Consider the following 10,773-nt stretch of genomic DNA (forward strand, 5'->3'; position numbering starts at 1 on the left):
CTTATTGGAGGAGGAGCTTACCGAGATAAGGCATGTTGTAGACACTGAACAAAGTTACAGGGATTGGGATGGTCGTCTGGAATGCAGTACATTTCTAATATGTGGAGGGACGATCGGGAAGGGAGGAGGTTACAGCGATAGGACCTGTTACAGGAATTAAACATTATTGAAGACACTGGACCACGAGACAGGCCATAGATACAGTATTGCAGAGTAGTGAGCTTTAATATAACAGAAGTTACATTGGGGTGGTGATTGAGCCCGGGTGTGTGTGTGTGTGTGTGTGTGTGTGTGTGTGTGTGTGTGTGTGTGTGTGTGTGTGTGTGTGTGTGTGTGTGTGTGTGTGTGTGTGTGTGTCTACTGTGCTCCCCTCCAGCACTGTATCTATGTCATGTCGTGTTAACAGATGTTTGGAGCCCTCTCACCGTTCTTTGCTCTGTGCACTGTGGGGGATCTTACCTCACTACAGGATTTAGTGAAGGCTCCAGATCTCCCTGCCCTTTGTTTCTCTCTGGCAGGAAGATGATGATGTGATGATGGACGATCCACCCAGCAGCTGGGAAGGCTATTGAATCAGGACTTTCCTGAGTACCCACAGGAGACAGAGAAATGGACAGAATGGGAAATGAAACAGATGCAGTGAGGGTTACACACTGAGAATGGCACTAAGTTCCACAGAGATCAGGAAAATGGAGCGATATTAAGTAACAGTCACAGATTGCTGGAAGATGTCAGGATCACACAGTCATGTTGGAAGAATGGGTTTAGCTTCCTGATGCGATGCCCTAGTATCAGTGCTCAGGGATGAGCAACCCAGTGAGCAGGTGAAGTGATGGCCTCGTGGTATTATTGCTAGAGCATGTATCCAAAACCTCAGCTAATGTTCAGGGGAGGCTGGACTGAATCCCGCCATCAGAAAAGGAGACATTTGAAATCAATAATTTTATAAATAATTATTAATAATCCACAATTAAGTATGAAACCATTACTGAACTGTAACAAATCCAAACCCATCTATTAGGATGGTCCCCCTGGAATCGTGCTGGGACCTGTGACCTGGCCAATCATGTCGGTAGGTTTATGGACAGGACATTAAACTGACAGAGGGGATGCAGGTGAAAGTAGATTTCCAAATCCAAAGGGAAAAGGTGAAGCAATGGAACAACTTGGGAATGTGGCTGAAGACAAGCAGAAAGGAACAGGATGGGACAGAGTTTTAATAAAATTGCACATCAGCAATTAGATTTGTGACAGAAAATTGTGGAAGAGAGTATATTATGTTTTTTTTAATGGACAACGTCGCTGCAATAAGGTCAATGGATTTGTAACACAGAGATAAAAGAGATTTTGGAAACCAGGGAGACATGGATAAAGGGTGAATAAAAATGTTCAGTGGTTCGTAATCTCGTGAAAACTCAGGCAAAATGGGCAACGTTAACAATAATGGATAACAAAGGCATTACAGAGAAACCATTTGGCCGCAGATCATGAAGTAGGGACAGTCTGAATGTAAATTCTGGCTACTACTTGCCAAGGACACAAGCAGCAGAACAGTTATAGCCACCGAACAGTATTTCGTTGCTCATCACTGCATTAAACAGGAACTCATTGGAATTTTATAACAAAGACATTGTGATAATTTTGGAAATCTTCAATATTTGTATAATCTGGGACAATCACACGGTCAACATTGACATTGGAAGAGGAGTACGGTTACTTTTTTTCCGGTTTTTCTTTGAAAACACATTGTGCAACTGTTAAGGGACATAACTATCGCAGAGCGACCGTGTAATGAAACTTAGTGAATGAGTAATGTCACCTGCAGAGATCCTTCGGGAAATTGTGATAAAGTGCAGTTTAAATAAATATAAAGTTTTAAAGTGAATCACAAAAAGGACAAGCTACAACTAGGAACAAAAATAGCCAATGACATGAGTTTGAGATGAGAACTGACCAAGGCAAACAGGCTAAACAGACTGAAATATGTGCCTGTAAATGGACAGTGGTAAACATTTGAAGGGACAATGCAAAACACTCAACAAAAGGACAGTCAATTGAAACAGTAAAAACCTCAGCAAGAAATTCCCACTGATTCCTCACTCAGAACAAAAGGGATCATACTAGATTATGAGGCTGAGAAGATCACCAAATAGTACTTCAAATCCTGAAGTGAGACAGTGTTTTAGGAGTAAACGTTAAATAGATTGCAAAGGGTCTGGTAGCAGGAGGAGGGCTGTGGGAATGGGAACCACGGTCAGGGTTTATTGACACGATAGGAACAGGGAGAGGTGAAGGTGCTGGAGATGGTGAGAGTGTTACAGAGACTGGTCAGGGTCTGAACGGTGTTACAAAACCAGTACAGATTGCTGCAGCGGGAGGGGTTTGCAGAGGTAGGCAGGCACATAGGTATTTTTATTTATTCATTCATGGGCAGTGGGTGTCACGATTGGACCAGCATTCTGCTGCTAATTACCCCGAGTATAGCACAGAGTCAGCCATATTGCTGTGGGTCTGGTCTCACGTGCAGGCCAGACCAGGTTAGAATGTCAGATGTTCTTCTCTAAAGGACATAAGTAAACCAAATGAGTACTTCCTACTGGTCAACAATGCTTTTATGTACAGCCACAACATGACATCCCAACTCCTACTCTCAATGCTCTGCCTAATGAAGGTAACCATCCCAAACGCCTGCTTCACCGGCCTGTCTCCCTGTGACACCACTTACAAAGAACTGTGTACCTGCATTCTGGGTCACTGACTGACAACACCACCCAGGGCCCGAACATTAACTGTACAAGTCCCACCCTGGTTTGTTTCACCAAAATGGAACACTTCACGTTTATCTAATTAAACTCCATCTGCTATTCTTCAGCCCACTATCCCAGCAGTACTGTTCATCCTGTTGTATCACAGATAACCTTCATCACTGTCCACTTTACCAACAATTTCAGTGTCACTCAAAAAAACTTACTTACCGCAAAACCGATATTCCCATCCAAACCATTTATCCAAATGACAAACAACAGTGGGCCCACTACACCGCTGGTCACATGCCTCCAGTCAGAAAGACAACATGCCTCCCATTGCCCTCTGTCTCCTACCATCAAGCCCAATTTTGTATCCAGTTGACTAGCTCCTCCTGAATGCCATATCCTTTTACATTGATGTGAGCTTATCACCCAGTTTACCATACAGAACGTAGAACACAGAATAATACAGCAGAAGACCCTTCGGCCATGATGCCATGCCCATCTTTTACCCGACTGTAAGATCAAAGTAACTGACATACCCTTCATTTTGCTACCATCCATGTGCCTATCCAAGAGTCTGTGAAAATATCCCGTTCTACCCACCCAGCACTCTGTGTGAAGAACCTACATCTGTAATCTCCGCTTACCCATCCTCCAATCACCTTCCAATCATGCCCCCTTGTACCATGTATGACATGGGATAAAGAGGTCTCTCACTGTTCACTCTCTCTTTGCCTCACACCATCTTGTTCACTTCTACCAAATCACACCACACTCTTCTTCACTCCAATAAGAAAAGCCTTAGCTCCCTCAACCTTTCTTCATAAGACATGCACTCCAGTACAGGCAGCATCCTGGTAAATCTCCTCTTTACCCTCTCTAAAGCTTCCACATTCTTCCTGTAATGAAGGGATCAAAATTGAACACAATATTCCAATTGGGATCTAAACAGGGCTGTATAGAGCTGCAGCATAACCTCATGGCTTTAAAACTCCATCCCCTAGCGAATGAAAGCCAATACAACATATTCTTTCTTAACAACACTATCAGCTTGCTGGCAAATTTGATGGATCTCTGGTCATGAAATCCAAGATCCATCTGTTGCTCCACACTATCCAGTATTCTGCCTTTTCCCTGTATTCTGCATTCAGGTCTCACCTTCCAAAATTCATCACTTCGCACTTTTCCAGATTTCACTTTATCTGCCACTTCTCAGCCCAGCTCTACTTCCTGTCAATGTCCCATTGCAACCTCCAGCAGACATCCACACTATTCACCACTCCACCAACCTTCGTCTCATTGGCAAACTTACTAACCAACTCTTCCACTCACACATCCAAGTCATTCATAAACTCACCACGAGCAGAGGTCCTGTAACCTCTCCGTGCAGAAAACCACTGGTCACCGAGCTCCAGGCTGAATGCTTTCCATCTGTCATCACCCTCTGTCTTTTATGGGCCAGGAATTCTGTATCCAGACAGATAGGTTTCCATGTATCCCATGCTCTGTACTTTCTCAATGAGCCATAAATGTGTTTTGTCACATTCTCAAAGGATTCAATCAGATTTGTGAGTCATGACCTGTCCCTAACAAAGCCATGATGACTTTCTCTAATCAAACTATGGTTTTCCAAGGAATCATAAGTCCTGTCTCTCAGAGTCTCCAATAATCTGCACATCATAGACAGAAGACTGACAGGTCTGTGATTTCCCAGGATTATCTCTATTCCCTTTCTTGAACAACACATGGCTGATTCACCTAACCTGCACATCTTTCGGCTGTGGGTGGAAACCGGAGCACCTGTCGGAAACACATGCAGACATGGAGAGAATGTGCAAACTCCACGCACACAGTCGCCTGGGGCTGGAATTGTAATCGTGTCCCTAGTGCTGTGAGGCAGCAGTGCTAACCACTGAACCACCGTGCTGGCCCATGTAACTCTCTAGAGCCCTCCTTCTGATCCTTGGTTCCTCAACCTTAAGTCAGCTTCCTTCGTCACCTTGATTAGATGTTGTACATCCCTTGGAACCTTGTCAAATGCTTTACTGAAGTCCATGTAGACAACGCTGACTGCTCTGCCTTCATCTATCTCTTGGCCACCTCCTCGAAGAGTCAATCCAGTTTGTGAAACACGGTTTTCCACTCACAAAGCCATGATGACCCTCTATAATTAGGCCTTGCCTTTCCAAATATATGCAGCTCCTTTCTCTCAGAATCTCCTCCAACAACTTACCCAGCACTGGCTCACTGGACTGAGATTTCCTGGCTTTTCCCTGCAGACCTAAAGTGATGGAATAGCATTAGCCACCCTCCACTCTTCCAGTAACTCATTGTGTCTGTTGATAATATAAATATCTCTGTTAGGGACACCGCAATCTCTTCCCTAGCTTCCCATGAATATTCAAGGATAGACCTAATGAGCTACTGAGGATTGATCTACCTTTATTTGTATTAAGATTCCAGCACTTTCTCTTCTCCGGTGAGGATTCTTTCCAAGACATCGCTATTTATTTCCCCAAGCTCCCGAGCTTCCATGTCATTCTCCACAGTAAATACTGACATCACTATTTTGTCGAATATCTCACCCACCTCCTGATAGTTAAGGTGCCCTATTCTCTACCAAGTTACTTCTTAGCCCTTATTGAAACTTGTGTAAAGGTTTCTGAAAATTCAAATAAACCGTATCCTCGTTACAACTACCCCTACACCCGTATCTATTCTGTCATTTATACTCACACCAATAAAAATACAATCCTACTGGCTCAAAGCAACATTCTCTTTTTACTAAAAGTGTGTCTAAGGGTCCAGTTATTGTTCACTGACATATCCTTTCAAACATATTTTAGCTCCCGACCTACTATCAGGCTAACACTGTTTGGTTTCAGACTGGCAGCAGAAAGGGTTATGGGAGTTCGTGTTTAACAAACTGAAAGAGGGAGCTTACAGGTTCAACAGGTAATAGAGGCTTTGGAAATAAGGAGGGCATGGGGACTGAAGGACATCATGGAGATAGGGAGTGATATGGGGACTGAATGAGATTATGGACATAGAGAGTGCAGTGGTGACTGAAGAACATCATGGAGGCAGGGAGTGCTGTGGGGCCTGAAAGGGGACAAACAGATCGGGAGGGCTGTTGGGCCTGAACGCGGTTGCACAGATCAGGAGGATCATGGGAATTGAAGGAGGTTACTCTGAATGGGAGGGTCGTTGGGTCTGGATGAGATTATGGAGATAGGGAGGGTCGTGGGGCCTTTTGGAGGTTATGGAGTTAGGGAGGTTTTGGGGAATGATTCAGGTTACATGGATAGGAAGAGTCGTGGGGAGTTTATGGAGATAGGGAGGGCTGTGGGGAGTGAAGGAGGTTATATAGATAGTAAGTTTATAGAGAACCACAGGAAAGAAAAGCAGATATCGTCCATTTGAACACAGAGTCGGTCCCACCATTCATATATGATCAGGACTGATATCTAACCCAGTACAGTGTTCCTGCTTTCACACCTTACTCTGATATTATAGTGACTACTGGCATGTGGTGATACAGCGGGCTGTAGCAACTGGGACAGGGGTGTTTCTTACAGAGATTTGGAGGGTTGTGGAAGCTGGGACAGGTGACAGATACAGGGAGGGTTTTAGGAATGGGAGGACCTTACACGGATTTGGAGGAATGCAGGGATGGGACATGATAACAATCACAGGGAGGATTTTGGGAGCTCGATCTGAGACAGGTACAGCTGAGTACACAAGTGAGTCAAACAGTCAGGACAGGCAGGGACAAGGTAGGATTAATAAATTAAACTGCATTTATTTCAATGCAAGGGGCCTAACAGGGAAGGCAGATTAACTCAGGGCATGGTTAGGAACAAGGGACTGGGATATCATAGCAATTACAGAAACATGACTCAGGGATGGGCAGGACTGGCAGCTTAATGTTCCTGGATACAAATGTTACAGGAAGGATAGAAAGGAAGGCAAGAGAGGAAAGGGAGTGGTATTTTTGATAAGGGATATCATTACAGCTGTTCTGAGGGAGGATATTCCCAGAAATACATCCAGGGAAGTTATTTGGGTGGAACTGAGAAATAAGAAAGGGGTGATCACCTTATTGTGATTGTATTACAGACCCCCCCCAGTAGTCGGAGGGAAAATGCCAAACAAGCTTGTAAGCCGATCTCAGCTACCTGTTAGAATAATGGGGTAGGTATGGTCGGGGATTTTAACTTTCCAAACATTGACTGGGACTGCCATAGTGTTAAAGGTTTAGATGGAGAGGAATTTCTTAAGTGTGTACAAGACAATGTTGTGTTTCAGTATGTGGATGTACCTACTAGAGAAGGTGCAAAGCCTGATCTACTCTTAGGAAATAAGGGAGGGGAGGTGACTGAGGTGTCAGTGGAGGAGCACTTTGGGGCCAGCGACCATAATTCTATTTGTTTTAAAATAGTGATGGAAAAGGATAGACCATATCTAAAAGTTGATGTTCTAAACTGGAGAAAGGCCAATATTGACGGTATTAGGCAAAAACTTTTGAAAGCTGATTGGAGGCAGATGTTCGCAGGTAAAGGGACGGCTGGAAAATGGGAAACCTTCAGAAAATGAGATAACAAGAGTCCAGAGAAAGTATCTTCCTGTCAGGGTGAAAGGGAAGGCTGGTAGTTATAGGGAATTCTGGATGACTAAAGAAATTGAGGGTTTGGTTCAGAAAAAGAAGGAAGCATATGTCAGTTATAGACAGGATAGATCGAGTGAATCCTTAGAAGAGCATAAAGGAAGTAGGAGTATACTTAAGAGGGAAATCAGGAGGTCAAAATGCGTACATGAGATAGGTCTGACAAATAGAATTAAGGAGAATGCAAAGGGTTTTTACAAATATATTAAGGAAAAAAGTGTAACTAGGGGCCCCACAAAGATCAGCAAGGCAGCCTTTGTGTGTAGCCGCAGGAAATGGTGGAGATACTAAATGAATATTTTGCATCAGTATTTACTGTGGAAAAAGATATGGAAGATATAGACTGTAGGGAAATAGATGGTGACATCTTGCAAAATGTCCACATAACAGAGGAGGAAGTGCTGGATGTCTTCAAACGGTTAAAGGTGAATAAATCCCCAGGAACTGACCAGCTGTACCCGAGAACTCTGTGGGAAGCTAGAGAAATGATTGCTGGGCCTCTTGCTGAGATATTGACATCATCGATAGTCACAGGTGAGGTGCCGGAAGACTGGAGGTTGGCAAACGTGGTGCCACTGTTTAAGAAGGGTGGTAAAGACAAGCCAGGGATCTATAGACCGGTGAGCCTGAACTCAGTGGTGGGCAAAAGATGCACATATATTTGGAAAGGCAAGGACTGATTAGGAATAGTCGACATGGCTTTGTGCATGGGAAATAATGTCTCATAAACTTGATTGAGTTTTTTAAAGAAGTAACAAAGAATATTGAGGAGGGCAGAATGATAGATTTGATCCACATGGACTTCAGTGAGGTATTCGACAAGGTTCCCTATGGGAGACTGATTAGCAAGGTTAGAATGCATGGAATACAGGGAGAACTAGCCATTTGGATACAGAACTGGCTCAAAGGTTAAAGACAGAGAGTGGTGGTGGAGGGTTGTTTTTCAGACTGGAGGCCTGTGACCAGAGCAGTGCCACAAGGATCGCTGCTGGGCCCTAAACTTTTTGTCATTTACATAAATGATCTGGATGCGAACAAAAGAGGTATAGTTAGTAAGTTTACAGATGACACCAAAATTGGAAGTGTAGTGGATAGCGAAGAAGGTTACAACAGGATCTGGACCAGATGGACCAATAGGCTAAGTGGCAGATGGAGTTTAATTCAGATTAATTCGAAGTGCTGCATTTTGGAAAAGCAACTCTTTGCAGGGCTCATTCATGTAATGGTAAGGTCCTAGGGAGTGTTGCTGACCAATGAGACCTAGGAGTGCAGGTTCATAGCTCCTTGACAGTAGAGTCGCAGGTAGATAGGATAGTGAAGGCGGCATTTAGTATGCTTTCCTTTATTGGTCAGAGTATTGAGTACAGGAGTTGGGAGGTCATGTTGCGGCTGTACAGGACATTGGTTAAGCCACTGTTGGAATATTTTGTGCAATTCCGGTCTCCTTCCTATCGGAAGAATTGTTGTGAAACTTGAAAGGGTTCAGAAAAGATTTACAAGGATGTTGCCAGGATTGGAAGATTTGAGCTACAGGGAGTGGCTGAACAGGCTGGGGTGGTTTTCCCTGGAGCTTCGGAGGCTGAGGGGTGACCTTACAGATGTTTACAAAATTATGAGGGGCATGGATAGGATAGGATAAATAGACAAAGTCTTTTTCATGGGGACAGGGAGTCCAGAACGATATGGCATAGTTTTAGTTTGAGAGAGGAAAGGTGTAAAAGGTACCTCAGGGGCAACCTTTTCAAGAAGAGGGTGGTACGTGTATGGAACGAGCTGCCAGACGGTATGGTGGAGGATGATACAATTGCAACATTTAAGAGGCATTTGGATGGGTATATGAATGGAAATGGTTTGGAAGATTATGGGCCAAGTGCTGGCAGGTGGGACTAGATTGGATTGGGATACGTGGTCGGTATGGACGGGTTGGAGCGAAGGGTCTGTTTCCGTGCTCTACATATCTATGACAGTATCACTCATAGAGGTTATAGAAATAAACTGTATGGTCGCATCTGGAGGAGATTAAAGGTATAAAGGTTTGTACATACTGAAGGAAATTACATCAATCGGGACCAGAGTTTACAGAGACTGAGTGCGTTTTAGAGACAGGAAGAGTTTATAGTCATCATTAGAAATGCAGAAACTAATTTATGAGAGAAGCAGGGCCACTCTGCTTTGTGCCCAGAGATAAGGAGGAGTCTAACAGCTGGAGGAGGTTACGAAGGTACAGAGCTTTTATGTTGTTGTGACGGGAAGATTACAGAGATCATGAAGGTAGCAGGAGTACAAAAAAGTCACAAAGACAGGGAGGTTTTTCAGGTCTGGAAAGGACTACACTGACAGGGATGGCTCAGGAACTGAAGAGTTAATTTTCTTCAGTTAAGGAGAGATGTGACAGAACCCGGGATTAAATGCAAAGGCAGAAACTTGGAGACTTTTACTGATATGAGGAGCTTACAGCGATAAGCAGGATTGTAGGGGCTGATAGAGATAGGGGAAGTGGTATCTATGAAACAGACAGTGGAGAAACTGACAGACATAGGGAGGGTTCTGTGGAACAGATGAATTTACAGACAAGATAGTGATAATGAAGCCTGAGATTTTTGTCATGTTCCTTTCCCAGCATTGTTCCTACATCATGCCCTCAGGGTCTGAATTAAAGCCCATGAACCCCTCCCTGTGCTGTTTACTGTGAGTGATCTTACCGGCTGCAGGATTTACTGAAGGCTCCAGATCTCACTCTCCATCTCTCTCTGGCTGACCAACCGTCTTCAATGTGGTGATGGATGAGGCAGTAACTGGGAATTCTGCTGAGTCAGGGACATCAGGAATACATACAGGAGACAGAGAAGTAGACAGACTGGGAAAGTACACTAATGCAATGAAGATTACACATGGAGAATGACCGATTCCCAATGAGATATGGAAATTCCCAGTCTCCAACCATGGCCTGTGCAGTTGCTTTCCTCTGGAGTGGAGAATGCTGTTAGCTCAGGATCTGGAGTAGCTGCAAGAGCGAGAGACACTGACAGAGGCAGCAATTAGACCCACACAGTGAGGGATATCACATGGAGAGAGACTGAGTGAGTGATATCAGCAGAGTGCTGGAAGGTGTCAGGATCACACAATGGTATCATCAGAAGTGGTTCTGACCAGTGAGCACTGCTCCCAGTACTCAGGGAGGACTGAGCTATTTTATTGGGATCGGCTCCTCTGGTACCAGGATTATGCAGTGTGCTATAAACGGACACAGATGAGGAGGGGGATAGGTCTCAGGGGAATGGAAATTCCCAAGTCCAAAGAGAAAGGTTGAAATATTGGAACACCATGGAGATGTGGATGAAGACCAACAGAAAGAAA

General features: G+C 44.2%; 1 long non-coding RNA gene across 1 annotated transcript in view; it reads right to left on the bottom strand.

Annotated features, from left to right (window-relative positions):
• LOC132814925 (uncharacterized) overlaps window positions 1-10,168 on the bottom strand; it is a 79,838-nt gene extending 69,670 nt beyond the window's left edge. The window contains exon 1 of the long non-coding RNA XR_009644599.1: window positions 10,119-10,168. This is a non-coding gene — a long non-coding RNA (uncharacterized LOC132814925). The remainder of the gene's footprint in view (window positions 1-10,118) is intronic.
• Window positions 10,169-10,773: the final 605 nt, after the last annotated feature.

The sequence above is a fragment of the Hemiscyllium ocellatum genome, unplaced genomic scaffold, assembly GCF_020745735.1.
Source record: "Hemiscyllium ocellatum isolate sHemOce1 unplaced genomic scaffold, sHemOce1.pat.X.cur. scaffold_96_pat_ctg1, whole genome shotgun sequence".
NCBI lineage: Eukaryota > Metazoa > Chordata > Chondrichthyes > Orectolobiformes > Hemiscylliidae > Hemiscyllium > Hemiscyllium ocellatum.